The sequence below is a fragment of the Dasypus novemcinctus genome, chromosome 16 (assembly GCF_030445035.2).
Source record: "Dasypus novemcinctus isolate mDasNov1 chromosome 16, mDasNov1.1.hap2, whole genome shotgun sequence".
NCBI lineage: Eukaryota > Metazoa > Chordata > Mammalia > Cingulata > Dasypodidae > Dasypus > Dasypus novemcinctus.
The window spans coordinates 47,754,539-47,768,146 of NC_080688.1; positions in this window are offsets into that span (position 1 = coordinate 47,754,539).

Here is a 13,608-nt window from a genome sequence, read left to right on the forward strand (position 1 = left end):
TCTGATATAGATCCTCATATATACAGTCAATTGATATTTGACAAGACCACCAAGCCCACTCAACTGGGAGAAAATGGCCTCTTCGACAAACGGTGCTTGGAGAACTGGATACCCATAACCAAAAGATTGAGAGAGGAACACTATCTCACACATTATATAAAAATTAACTCAAGATAGATCAACAATCTAAATATAATAGCCAAGACCATAAAGATCTTTAAAGTTAATATAGGGAAGAATCTACAAGATCTTGTATTAGGAAGTGGTTTCATGAACTTTACACCCAAAGCATGAGCAACAAAAGAAAAATTAGATAAATGGGGCCTCCTCAAAATTAAAAACTTTTGTACCTCATAGGAGTTTGTCAAGAAAGTGAAAAGGCAGTCTACTCAATGAAAGAAAATATTTGGTAACCATATATCTGATAGGGGCCTAATAGCCAGCATATATAAAGAAACCCTACACCTTGAAAATAAAAAGACAGCCTATTTTAAAAATGGGCAAGTGATTTGAATAGATACTTCTCCAAAGAAGAAAAACAAATGGATAAAAGTAAATGAAAAGTTGCTCAACATCACTAGTTGTTAGGGAAATGCAAATCAAATTTCAACTAGATATCATCTTATATCCATTAGACTGGTGGCTATTAAAAAAACAGAGGACTACAAGCATTAGAGAGGATGTGAAGGAATGGGAACTCTTATCCACTCCTGGTGGGAATGTAGACTGGTGCAACCATTGTGGAGGACATTCTGGTGGTTCCTCAGGAAGCTAACTATAGTACTTCCACTACTGGGTATATACGCAGAAGCATTGAAAGCAGGGACACGAACAGATATATGCATTCCAATGTTCAGAGCAGTGTTATTCATTATTGCCAAAAGTTGGAAACAACTCAAATGTCCATCAACAGATGAATGGATAAACAAACCCTGGTGTATATATATACAATGGAATATTACTCAGCTGTAAGAAGGAATGCAGTATTAACACATGGAATAACATGGATGAACCTTGAAGACCTTCTGTTGAATGAAGCAAGGCAGACACTGAAGAATAAATATTACATGACTCACTGATAGGAATTAAGCAAATTGAGCAGACTCACAGATTTAGAGGTTTACAGGAGACAGAAAGTTTTACAGGAGACAGGAAGTTGTGAGCTAATGTCCATATGAGTAAAATCTATGATAGGGTGGAAGGGTGTGGTTATTCAGTGATGCTATTGAGTTGGATGGTGTTGGTCTGTGAGGAGGGCAGGGTTGGGGGTTTGTTCTTTCCATGGAACTGGGGTGAGGGGAATGTTCTTTTGGCAAATATAGCAGGGGAGGGTTACTGGTTTAGGTTTTTGGATGTGGGGGCATGTGGGACAGGGAAAACCTGGAGCAGGCTTCTATGGAGTATATGAGTATTCATCCTGTCATACTGCATTGTATCAGTGGGTGGAGACCCACACAATGAATGGGACTCCCATCCTGGGGAGTCCTGTTATATTCTCAAATAGAGGGGCAGGATTCTCTCAAAAGCATAGGCAGTGCCTAATAGGGGAGGATAGGCCAGTATGTCGAGCCCTCAAAGTTGTTGCAAGTAACTATGGATCTTGCTCTTCAAGGAGTGAAGCTTGGTGGTTGCCATGGGTTATGAGGGGAAGGGGAGGGAAGAATAGAATAGTTGGAACATGGGGCATTTTGGGGGCATTGGACTTGTTCTGCATAATCTTGCAATTATGGATACAGGTCATGTTAAATTTCATCAAAATTTACAAAAGTATATGGTACAAAATGTAAACCATGATATCAGTCATTTACCATGGTTAGTAGCAATGCTTCAATATTTGTACATCAATTGTAACAAATGTACCATCCACATGTAAAATGTTATTAAAAGAGGAAAGGGATAAGGGGGAGGACATTGGGTATATGGGAATAGCTTATATTTTGTAGTGACTTTTCTGTAACCTAAAACTTCTTTGAAGATTAAAAAAAAAGACACTGGGGAAATAAATGGAAGAAAATGTCACTATACATACAAGACAACAGATCTTACAGTGATGAAAGACATAATACCAAATTTTTTAAAAAAATTTATTATTTTTATTCTTTTTAATTTTTTGTATTTTAATTGTTATTTTTAAAAACTATCCTTATTTCATTTTCTTACTAACTTTATTTGGTTATTTTATTGGCTTCATTTTTTAAGAAGTTTTGGATCACAAAAAGGTTACAACTGTGGCAGGGGAGGATCATTTGTGCAGGTGTAGGTGAAGGGGATGAATGGGAGGACGTTCACCTGGGCCACACTTATAAGGCATATGAATTAGTTCAAGTGTTCATGGGACATTGTCACGGTGGTTGACACACAATGACTGAAAGGTTATCAAATTCCCTTGCTGGAGAGTTCTGCCATGTTCTCTAATGGGAAGCAAGAATTCCCTGAGTACAGAGGCAGTGACTAGTGAAGGAGGATGGGCCCTTGATGGACTCTTGATATTGATGACTGTAATTATGAACCTTTTCTTTTAAAATGGAAACTTAGCCTATTATTATAGGTTGCCTAAGAGTTACCTCCTGAGAGACTCCTTATTGCTCAAATGTGATCTCTCTCTAAACCAAACTCAGCATATAAATGCATTATCTTCCCGCAGTGTGGGACATGACTCCCAGGAATGAGCCCCCGTGGCACCACAGGATTACTACCAAGCACCAACTACCAATGCAATGGGAAAAAGACCTTGACCAAAAGGGGGAAAGGGTAAAGACAAATGAGTTCATATGGCTAAGAGACTTCAAAGTGAGTTGGGAGTCATCTGGGAGGTTATACTTCTGCACTTCTCAGCAGGATCTCATTGATTGCCACAGTAAATATTGCCTCAAATTGCAGTGACATCCAGACACTGTAGGCAGGGCTGACAGCTCAGGAGTTTGGCACCCTGCCAATGGCCCCTACTTTGGAATTTATGCTCCCCAGTGTGACAGAGTTATATTCAGTTTTGTTTTCCCTACACATGGTTCTTCTGCCCCTTCTATTTGAACCTACAGTTAGTATTAGAGTTTATGTTTGAGAGCTTTAAATCTTTGGGTTTTCCATTTGCCATTTGGGCCTGAATCTCAGCTAAGTTGCAACACCTGCCCTTCAGTTCACTAGGCTCACCTAGGACAACTAATAAGGAGGTCATGATGGACAAAGACCATTCCAAGGAACAGAGAGAGTGTACAACTGTAAGCAAGAGAGTCCCATCCATCTGCCCAGTGGGATCTAAGGCCCCTCCCAGTTAGAGGAGGCGTGGACATCACTATCCCAGAGCCATCAGAATTGGGGAATGAACAATAGATTAGAACAGACTTACTGTTATTCTACTATAGACTTATTGTTATTCTAGCAATGGAAGAACTTTTATTACTAATGTGGAGGCAATGGCCACCAGAGGTTCTGAGGGGAGAGGAAGGGAAAAAGAAGTGCAATATGGGGGCATTTTCAGGACATTGGAATTGTCTTGAATGATATTGCAATGTCAGATACAGGCCATTACATATCTTGTCATAACTTACAAAATTGTGCAGGAGAGAGTTTAAACTATAATGTAAACTATAGTCCACACTTAGGGGCAATGCTACAATATGTGTTCATCAATTGTAACAAATGTACCACACTAATGAAGGATGTTGTTAATGTGTGAAAGCATGGGAGGTAGGGAATGGGGCATATGGGAATCCCCTACATTTTTTATGTAACATTTACATAATCTAAGAATCTTTAAAAATTTTTTTAAAGCTTATTTAAAAAAAAAAGACAACAAGCTGATATGATGAACTGACATGCCAAACTGACACCATGAGATGATGCAATGAAGAGACACAAGGAAACACAATGAGAGACACAACTAGCAGGGGGTGGAGGTGGCTCAAGCCATTTGATGGCTCACTCCCACACCGGACGTCCCAAGTTTGGTTCCCAGTGCCTCCTAACAAGAAGACAAGCACATAGTGAATGGACAGAGAGAGCAGACAGCAAGTGCAAACAATAGCGGGAAGGGAGGTAGAAATAAATTTCTAAAAATCTTTAAAAAAATCTCTCACCAAAGTCTAGGACCAGATAGTTTCACAGGTAATTCTACCAAGCATTTCGAGAAGAATTAACACCAATCCTGTTTAAACTCTTCCAAAAAATTAGAGAGGAGAGGAAATTATGCAACACATTTTATGAAGCCACATCAGCCTAATACCTAAGCCACACAAAGATACTACATGAAAAAAATCACAAACTAATCTCTCTCTAGTGAAAATAGATGCAAAAATTCTCAAATAAATAGTTGCAAATAGAATCAAACTGTATATCAAAAGAATTATATACTACACCCAAGTGGGATTTTTATTCCTGGTATGCAAGGGTGGTTCAACATAACAAAATCCATTAACATAATACGCCACATTAACAAACTGAAGGAAAAACACCACAAAAACACCTTGATTGATGCAGAAAAGGCATTTAACAAAACCCAACATGCTTTCTTGATAAAAGCCCTTCAAAAGATAGGAATAGAAGGAAAATTCCTCAATATGATAAAGGGCATATATGAAAACCCACAGTCAATATCATACTCAATGGGGAAAAGTTAAAAGTTTTCCCTCTAAGATTGGAAACAAGACAAGGATGCTCACTGTCACCACTGTTATTCAATATTGTGCGAGAAGTTCTAGCTAGAACAATTAGACAAGAAAAAATAAAATAAAAAACATCCAAGTAGGAAAAGAAGTAAAACTCTCACTGTTTCCAAATGATATGATCTTATATTTAGAAAATTTTGAAATGTCTATGACAAGGCTACTTGAGCTAATAAATGAGTTCAGCAAAGTGGCGGGATGCAAGATGAACATGTAAAAATCAGTAACTTTTCTTTGTACTGAAAAATCTGAGGAGGAAATCAGGGGAAAAAGTCCATTTACAATAGCAATAAAAAAAATTCAAATAACTAGGAATCAATTTAACTAAAAAAGTATGGGACCTGTGTGCAGAAAACTACAAAACCATGCTAAAGGAAATCAATGAAGACCTAAACAAAGGGAAAGACATTCTGTGTTCATGGCTTGGAGGACAAAACATCATCAAGATGTTAATCTTACCCAAACTGATTTATAGATTAAATGCAGTACCAACCAAACTTCCAACAGCCTACTTTACAGAAATAGAAAAGGCACTTAACAAATTCATTTGGAAGGGAAAGTGCACCTGAATAGCCAAAAGTATCCTAAAAAAGAAGAATGACAAGGGAGGAATTTCATTGTCTGACCTTGAATCATATTACAAAGGTACAGTGGTCAACACAGCATGGTATTGGCATAAGCATAGACACATTAATCAGAGGAATAAAATTGAAACTCCATAAATAAACCCTCAACTCTACAACCAACTGGTTTTTGACAAACCTACCAAGCACATGTTAATGGGCAAAACAGTCTCTTCAACAAATGGTGCTAGGAGAACTGTATATCTATAACCAAAAGAATGAAAGAGGATCCCTATCTCACTCCATATTCAGGAATCAACACAAAAATGGATCAAAGACATAAAAACTAGGACCATAAAATTACTAGAAGAAAATGTAGGAAAATATCTTCAAGATATTTGAAGTATGCAGTGATTTCTTGGATCTTACACCCAAAGCATGAGCAACAACAACAACAACAAAACAGACACATGGGCCTCCTCAAAATTAAGCTCTTTTGCACCGCAAAGGATTTTGTCAAAAGGGTAAAATGGCAGCTGAGTCAATGGGATAAAATATTTAGAAATCACATATCCAAAAAGGGCTTAATACTCAAGACATAAAAAGAGATGCTACAACTCAACAATAAAAAAAAGAATCCATTTAAAAATGATGTGGGGGCATTTTCAGGACTTGGAATTGTCCAAAATGATATTGCAGGGAATGATGCTGGACATTATATATCATGCCATAACCTGTTGAATGTCCTGGAGGAGAGTGTTAACTACAATGTAAACTATTATCCATGCAGTGCAGCAGTGCTCCAAAATGTACTCACCAAATGCATGAATGTGCCACAATGATGAAAGAGGTTGTTGATGTGGAAGGAGTGTGGGGTGTGGGGTGTGGGGTATATGGGAACCTCTTATATTTTTTAATGTAACATTTTTTGTGATCTATATATTTTCAAAAAAATACAATTAAAAATAAATTAATTAAAAATAAAGTACTGATAAAAAATAAAAATGGGCAAAAGACTTGAATAGACATTTTTACAAAGAAGAAATACAAATGGTGAAAGTACACATGAAAAAATGTTCAACATCACTAGCGATTAGGGAATTGCAAATCAATGCCTCAATGAGATATTCTTTCACTCCTATTAGAATGGCCATTCTTAAAAAGATGGAAAACTCTAAGTGTTGGAGAGTATACTGAGAGATAGGAACACTTACTCACTGTTGGTGGGAATGTAGAATGGTACAGGCATTGTGGAGGACTGTTTGGCAGGTCCTAAGGAAGTTGAATATAGACTTGCCACGGGACCTGGCAATACCACTATTGGGTATAAAGCCAGAAGAACTGAGAGAAGTGACACGATTAGACATCTGCAAAACGATATACATAGTGGCATTATTCACAATTGCCAAAACATGGAAACAACATGTCCTTCAACCAATGAATGGATAAACAAACTGTGATATATACACACAATGGAATATTTTGTGCAGCTGTAAGAAGAAATGAAGTGAAGCATATGACAACCTGGATGAACTTGGGGGACATCATGTTGAGTGAAGCAAGCCAGGCACAAAAGGACAAATACTGTATGACTGTGCAGTTTACTCTGTAAATTACAGGAGTTAACTAGAATACAGGCCACTACAAAATAGAATGAAGTAATGGTAAATTGAGGGGTAATCTGTGCAGAATTGGTGAAGAGATTGTTAATCTTTGGAAATAAATAGAAAAGATGAAAGCACATCACAGTTTCCGTAACTAGCAGTGCTATTATATAGGTATGACAGTGTTTGAAAGGGAAAGTCTAAGGTCATGTATATCATTAGAAGGAAAGCTAAAAAATGTAATATGTGACTGTATAGCATAGTGAAACCTCATGTGAAATATGGATAATATGGCATATATAACAGTTTCTTTGAAACTGAACAAATGTGTGTTAATGTTATAAGATGTTAGTATCAAGCAAAAATTATGCTAAGTGAAAGAAATAAGACACTACTACAGATTGTATGATTCCATTTATGTACAATGTAAAGAGAAGTCAATTTATAAAGATGGAATTAAATTAGTGGCTATGTAGGGCTGGGGAAGGATTCAGGGATTAAGAGGTGACTGCAGATAGGTCTGGGGTTTTCCTTTTGGGCGTAATGAAATTGTTCTAAAATTTTTTGTGGTGATGAATGCACAACACTGTGACAATGCTAAAAGCCACTGCTTGTACACTTTGGATGGGTTGTATGGTATGTGAATATATCTTAATAAAGCTGATTTTAATAACAATAATTTTTTTAAAAAGAAGCTATCTAGCCAAGAAAAGTCATAGAGAAATCTTAAATGCATATTGCTATGTGAAAGAAGCCAGTCTTGAGGTTATATGCTGTATGATACCAACTATATGACATTCTGGAAAAGGCAACATTATGGAGACAGGTTAAAAGTTCAGCATTGTCAATGGTTTGGAGGGAGAGAGAAGGATTACTAGATGGAGCACAAGGAACTTTTAGGGTGGTGAAATCATTCTGTATGAAACTGTAATGTTTGATACTATGGTATTGTGCATTTGTCAAAACCCACAGAATTTACAAACAGTGAACCCTCATATAAACTATTGACTTTAGCTATTAATAATGAATTAATATTGGTTCAGCAATTGTAATAAATGTACCACACCACTGCAAAATATTTACAATAGGGGAAACTCTGTGGGGGTTGGGAGAGGGGTTAATAGGAAATCTCTGTGCTTCCTGCTTAATTTTTTGGTAAACATGAATGTGCTCTAAAAAATAATGTCTATTATTATTTTTAAGTACAAAAAATATCTTCTAATAGCCATCTTGTTAAGGTAATATCCCTACACAACACTGTACATGGTTTTGTTTTGTTTTTTAAAGGAGGTACCAGGGATCTAACTGCTCAACCATTGAGCTACATCCATTCCCCAATGAGAGTTGTTTTTTTTCATTTGTTTGTTTTGTTTTTAGGAGGTACCAGGGATTGAACCTGAGACCTTGTACATGGGGAGCAGGCGCTCAACCACTTGAGTTACATCTACTCCCCCATGGTTTCTTTTAAAAACTTTTTTACTTAAGGGAGAAGTTTCTCTCTTGGTTATCCATCCATCCATCTGTTCATCCATCTGTCCATCCATCCATTCATCCATCCATCCATCCATCCATCCATCCATCCATCCATCCATCCATCCACTTAGTCACTTACCCATCTGACCATTTGACCATCTGTCAGACCATCCATCCTACCATCTGTTTATCTGCCTGCTCATCTGCCTGTCCATCTATCTGTCAGTCTGTCCATCTCACTACCTATTTGTTATGGGAAACTTATAAATAAATGAAAATTTAGTTTAAAGGAAAACTTGATGAACTTTTTTTGTACTCAATCATTACCTCTTTCAATTTGTTCCCTCTTCAATGACCTTGCCCAGGCCATAGTCCAAAGAACCGGGGATTTACCCTCTAGCTCTAGGGGACATGTCATTACACTGTGAACTGAACTGAGAAAATCTCTCCAGGTCTTTGAAATGGGGGAAGCCAGTTGAAGAGTGAATGAAATGACCCAGAAACCTAAATTTTCTTTTGACAAAGATTTATTTATGTCTTCCCTATTTGTCCTTGAGAGCCATCTGGGTGCCCAGGAAGGAATTCAGTTAAACTGAGGAGAAGACATTTGAAGGGGCTGTTACATCATTGTCCTGTATAGATCATATCGTTCCTGTTACTAAGGCTTGAAGAGAATTCTGGCAACTTGCCCATAGTCACAACAAGCAGAAAGTGAACACAGTATTTTATTCTTGATCCTACAACAATTCTATGTTGCTCAGTTGCAGAGTCATGAATTTCCTTTCATAATATATGTATTCTCAATACTCATTTTCTAGTTTTCCTATTTTCATCATTCATGTGCCTGTTTGCAATATGGAGTACTGAGATTCATAACATTGCCTCTAAATTAAGTGGAAAAATTAGGTGTTCTCATTTATAGAAGTTATAACTGCACAAAGGAGGAATTAGAAAAACATTGAAAAGCATCTAAAAAATAAAACAAAACAAAAAGCACTTATAATCACCATCAAATGTAACTATCATTAGACGGGTATGTTTTGCAGCCTGCATTTTTGTTTAGCTGTGTATCATTTTCTAATGTTAAAAATGGGTCTATGATGTCTTTAATAGTTTCATATATTTCAATCTATGGGTATACTATTATTTAGTCTATTATGCACCTTTAGATCTCTTTCAGTTTCTTAAATTAAAATATATGTCTGTGATGATTCTATATTTAATCTTGTCCTCCTTTTCTAGCTTGCAATCAATCTGGAAAATAGTCAGTAAAACTTGTTAGAATTGTGTCTAAATAAATTATAAACAAGCTCTGAATGAGGGGATATGAGTTTCTCCTACAAGTATTTTAAGTTTATGGAATTTTTGAAAGGCAGAATGATAGAATTTAAGGTCTAAGTCATTCAAACTTGGGTTTGACCAGGTTTCACCATTTACTAACTATGACCTTGGGGGGAGTCATTTAATCTCTGTAATACAGTCTAAGTTTCCTTTTCTATAAAATAAGGGTAGCAGTACTTTACCTCATAGAGTCATTGTAAGGATTAAGACAATGCCTGATGCATTGTGAGCACTCAGGAAATATCAGCCATTTTAATCTTTTGCTTCTATTGTCTTGAAAACATGAAAAAGTTGGCCTCAATACTTCTTTTAGCTTTGGGAAATACCTTATCTATTATACATATTTGTGTTATAACTACAAAGGAATCTAAAAATAAAAACAGAGAAGCAGATATGGCTCAAGCAGTTGGGCACCCACCTACCACACGGGAGGTCCTGGGTTCAGTTCCCAGTGCTTCCTGAAGACGACAAGCAAGACAGTGAGCTGATGCGATGGGCTGACGTGATGGGCTAATGTGTCAGGCTGATGTGATGAGAGACACAACAAGCAGGGAGCAGAGGTGGCTCAAGTGATTGGGTGCCTCCTTCCCATGGTGAGAGGTCCTGGGTTCGTTTCCCAGTGCCTCCTAAAAAGAAGAGCAGACACAGAGAGCACACAATGAACAGACACAAAGTGCAGACACTGAGTGCCAACAACGAGGGGGGAGGGAGGAATAAATAAAATTAATCTTTAAGAAAAAATAGAAACAAAACACAGCTTAAGATGTACATGGAAAAAACACACACTTTTCTAAGTGATTAAGAATGTGTGGATCCACAGTGGGCAGAGGGGGTAGGAAGCCCTATAAAGAACATTATTGAAACAACTGGTGAAATTCAAATGCTGACTATATGTATATTATATAATAGTATTGTAACATTGTTAATTTTCCTGAAATTGATAGTTGTATAGTGCATATATATGTGTAGTTTTACAAGAAATTGCCAAACTGTTTTCCAAAGTGAATGTACCGTTTTACATTCTCACAAGCAACACATGAGGAATCCAGTTTCTCAGCATTCTTGGCAGAATTTGGTATTATGGCTAATTTTAGTCATTCAAATCAATGTATAATGATACCTCATTGTTGTTTTAATTTGTTTCTCTCAAATGGCTAGTGATTTGAATACCTTTTAATGTCCTTATTTACCATTCATATATCCTCTTTAGGGAAATGGCTTTTGCCCATTTTCTAATTGGATTATTTGCTTTATTACTTTTGAGTTTTGAGAATTCTTCACACATTTCAAGATATAAGTCCTTTGTCAAATATATGGTTTGCAAATGTTTTCTCCTAATTCTACAGCTTTTCTTTTCATCCTCTTAAAAGGTCCTTCATAGAAGAAAACTTTCTAAATTTTGATGAAGTCCCATTATTTTTTCTTTTATGGATTATGCTTTTGTTGTCATGTCTAAGAACTTTTCACTTAGTCCTAAATCCTGCAGATTCTCTTCTGGGTTTTCTTCTAAAATTTTATAATTTTATGTTTACATTGATTCTATGATCCATTCAGAGTGAATTTTTATATAAGGTAAAAGGTTTAGTCTGAGGTTCATTTTCTTTCTTTTTTTTACCTATGCATGTCCCATTTCTCAACTATCACTGTTGAAAATTCTATCCATCCTGCAATGAACTCGCTTTTGCATCTTCATGAAAGATCAGCTGCATGTACTTACGTGGGTCTATTTTGGGGTTCTCTCTTCTGTTCATTGATCTATGTGTCTATCTGCCAACAATATATATAAGTTATCTTAGGAGATAACTTCTGAAATATTTATGATCTTAAAAGGTTAAGCTAAAAAGAAAGACATACACATTGATATAGTAAATGTGACAAAATGTTAATACCTCCTGATGGTGGATGAATGGCATAAGAGAATTTATTGTAATATTCTTACTATTTCACTGTAAATTTGAATTTTTAAAAAAGTAAACTAAAAATCTGTGTATTGCTTAAAAAAAGTAATTTCGATAGGGAAAAAGGTTTAAATTTTGTCCTCTGTCTTTTGCAATTTAAACGTCATCTTCAGTTAACAAGCTACAGACCTCTAGAAGTTTATGGGCACAATGAAGCTGAGTAGAGATTGTGCTTAGCAAAAAGAAAATAGTGATTAAGTCTATGATCTAGAGCCAGGGAGCTAAGAGGAGCACTTTCTAAGCCAGTGAGCTTTTACAGAATGTTCTCAAGCTGTGGCCTGATGATGTCCCATTCAAATGATCTCTATAAAATGGCTTTATAATTTCATCTGACCAAAAAGAGACAACCTAAAATCATGGCTTCTGTTTCTGAATTCTTAAAAAAAAAAAAAAAGAATCTCATAATCTCAGGAACATTCTACTTCATTTCAGGTTAAACAAACTCAGTTTTTCAATCATTCCTCATTGCCTGGGTGTAGGGTCAAATTTTTTTTAATCTTCTTTGTCTAGTTTCTGTTTGATTTTGTTAATAATCTTAATTACTTAATTAACATTCCTTGATTGCAATATAGTGCTTTAAATGTGTTCTGATCAATGCAGAATTTGGTACTATTATCTGCTTTATTAGAAACCATACTTTTTATCAAAATTGCTCATGTTTGACATGAGCATCGTAGGCAGCTTGTAGTTGATCTAAGAAATTTTTCATTATTTAGAATAAAAATAGAAAATGACTATTTAATTTCATCTTTTTTAAGCTTTGGCCCATTGTTCCCAACTTTTTTTTAATGAAAAATTTTTATTATCTTTTAAAATTAAAGATACATAGATCACATGAAATGTTGTATTAAAAAATGAGGTTCCCATATAACACAGTTTCCAGCCCCCCACACTCCCCCCATATCAACAACCTCTTTCATCAGTGTGGCACATTATTGCATTTGTTTTTGTCTTTGTTTTTAAATTTCTTTGTCTTTATTTATTTATTTTTTAATGTTACATGAAAAAATATGCGGTCCCCCTATACTCCCCCACCCCCCTCACTTCACTCCTCCCATAACAACCTCCTCCAACATCATGGGACATTCACTGCACTTGGTGAATACATCTCTGAGCACTACTGCACCACATGGTCAATGGCCCACATTATAGTTTACACTCTCCCCCAGTCCACCTGGTGGGCCATTGGAGGACATACAATGTCCAGTAACTGTCCCTGCAGTACCACCCAGGACAACTCCAAGTCCTGAAAATGCCCCCACATCACATCTCTTCTTCCCACTCCCCCTCTCAGCAGCTACCATGGCCACTTTCTCCATCTCAATGCTACATTTACTTCCATTGCTAATCACAATAGTTTCAGAATAGAATATCAGTAAGTCCACTCTAATCCATACTCTATTCTTCCATTCGGTGGACCCTGGGATGGTTATGTCCACTCCACCTCTATATCGAAGGGTGCTTCGATTCCACTTGGATGATGGATGCAATTCTCCTGCTTGCAGTTGTAGGCACTTTGGGCTCCCTGGTGTGGTGGTTGACCTTCTTCACCTCCCTGTTAGCTGGCTGAGGTAAGTCCAATAAACCAGACGGTAGGAATTGCAAGTATGTTGAGGCTCAGGGCCTGGCTATCACATGTACAGTCCAGAGATTCAGGTCTCCTGAGTATACACTAAACCCCAGAGCCAACCACAGGTCCAGTAAAAGTGACAGGAGAGGCTTGTGAACAAAGACCACATCTGGTGGTGGACTTGACCCAGTGGTTAGGGTGTCCATCTACCACATGGGAGGTCTGCGGTTCAAACCCCATGTGGAGCTGGCCCATGCACAGTGCTGATGCGTGCAAGGAGTGCCGTGCCACGCAGAGGTGTCCCCCGCATAGGGGAGCCCCACACGCAAGGAGTGCACCCAGCATGAAAGAAAGTGCAGCCTGCCCAGGAATGGTGCCACACACACGGAGAGCTGACACAACAAGATGGCGCAACAAAAAGAAACACAGATTCTTGTG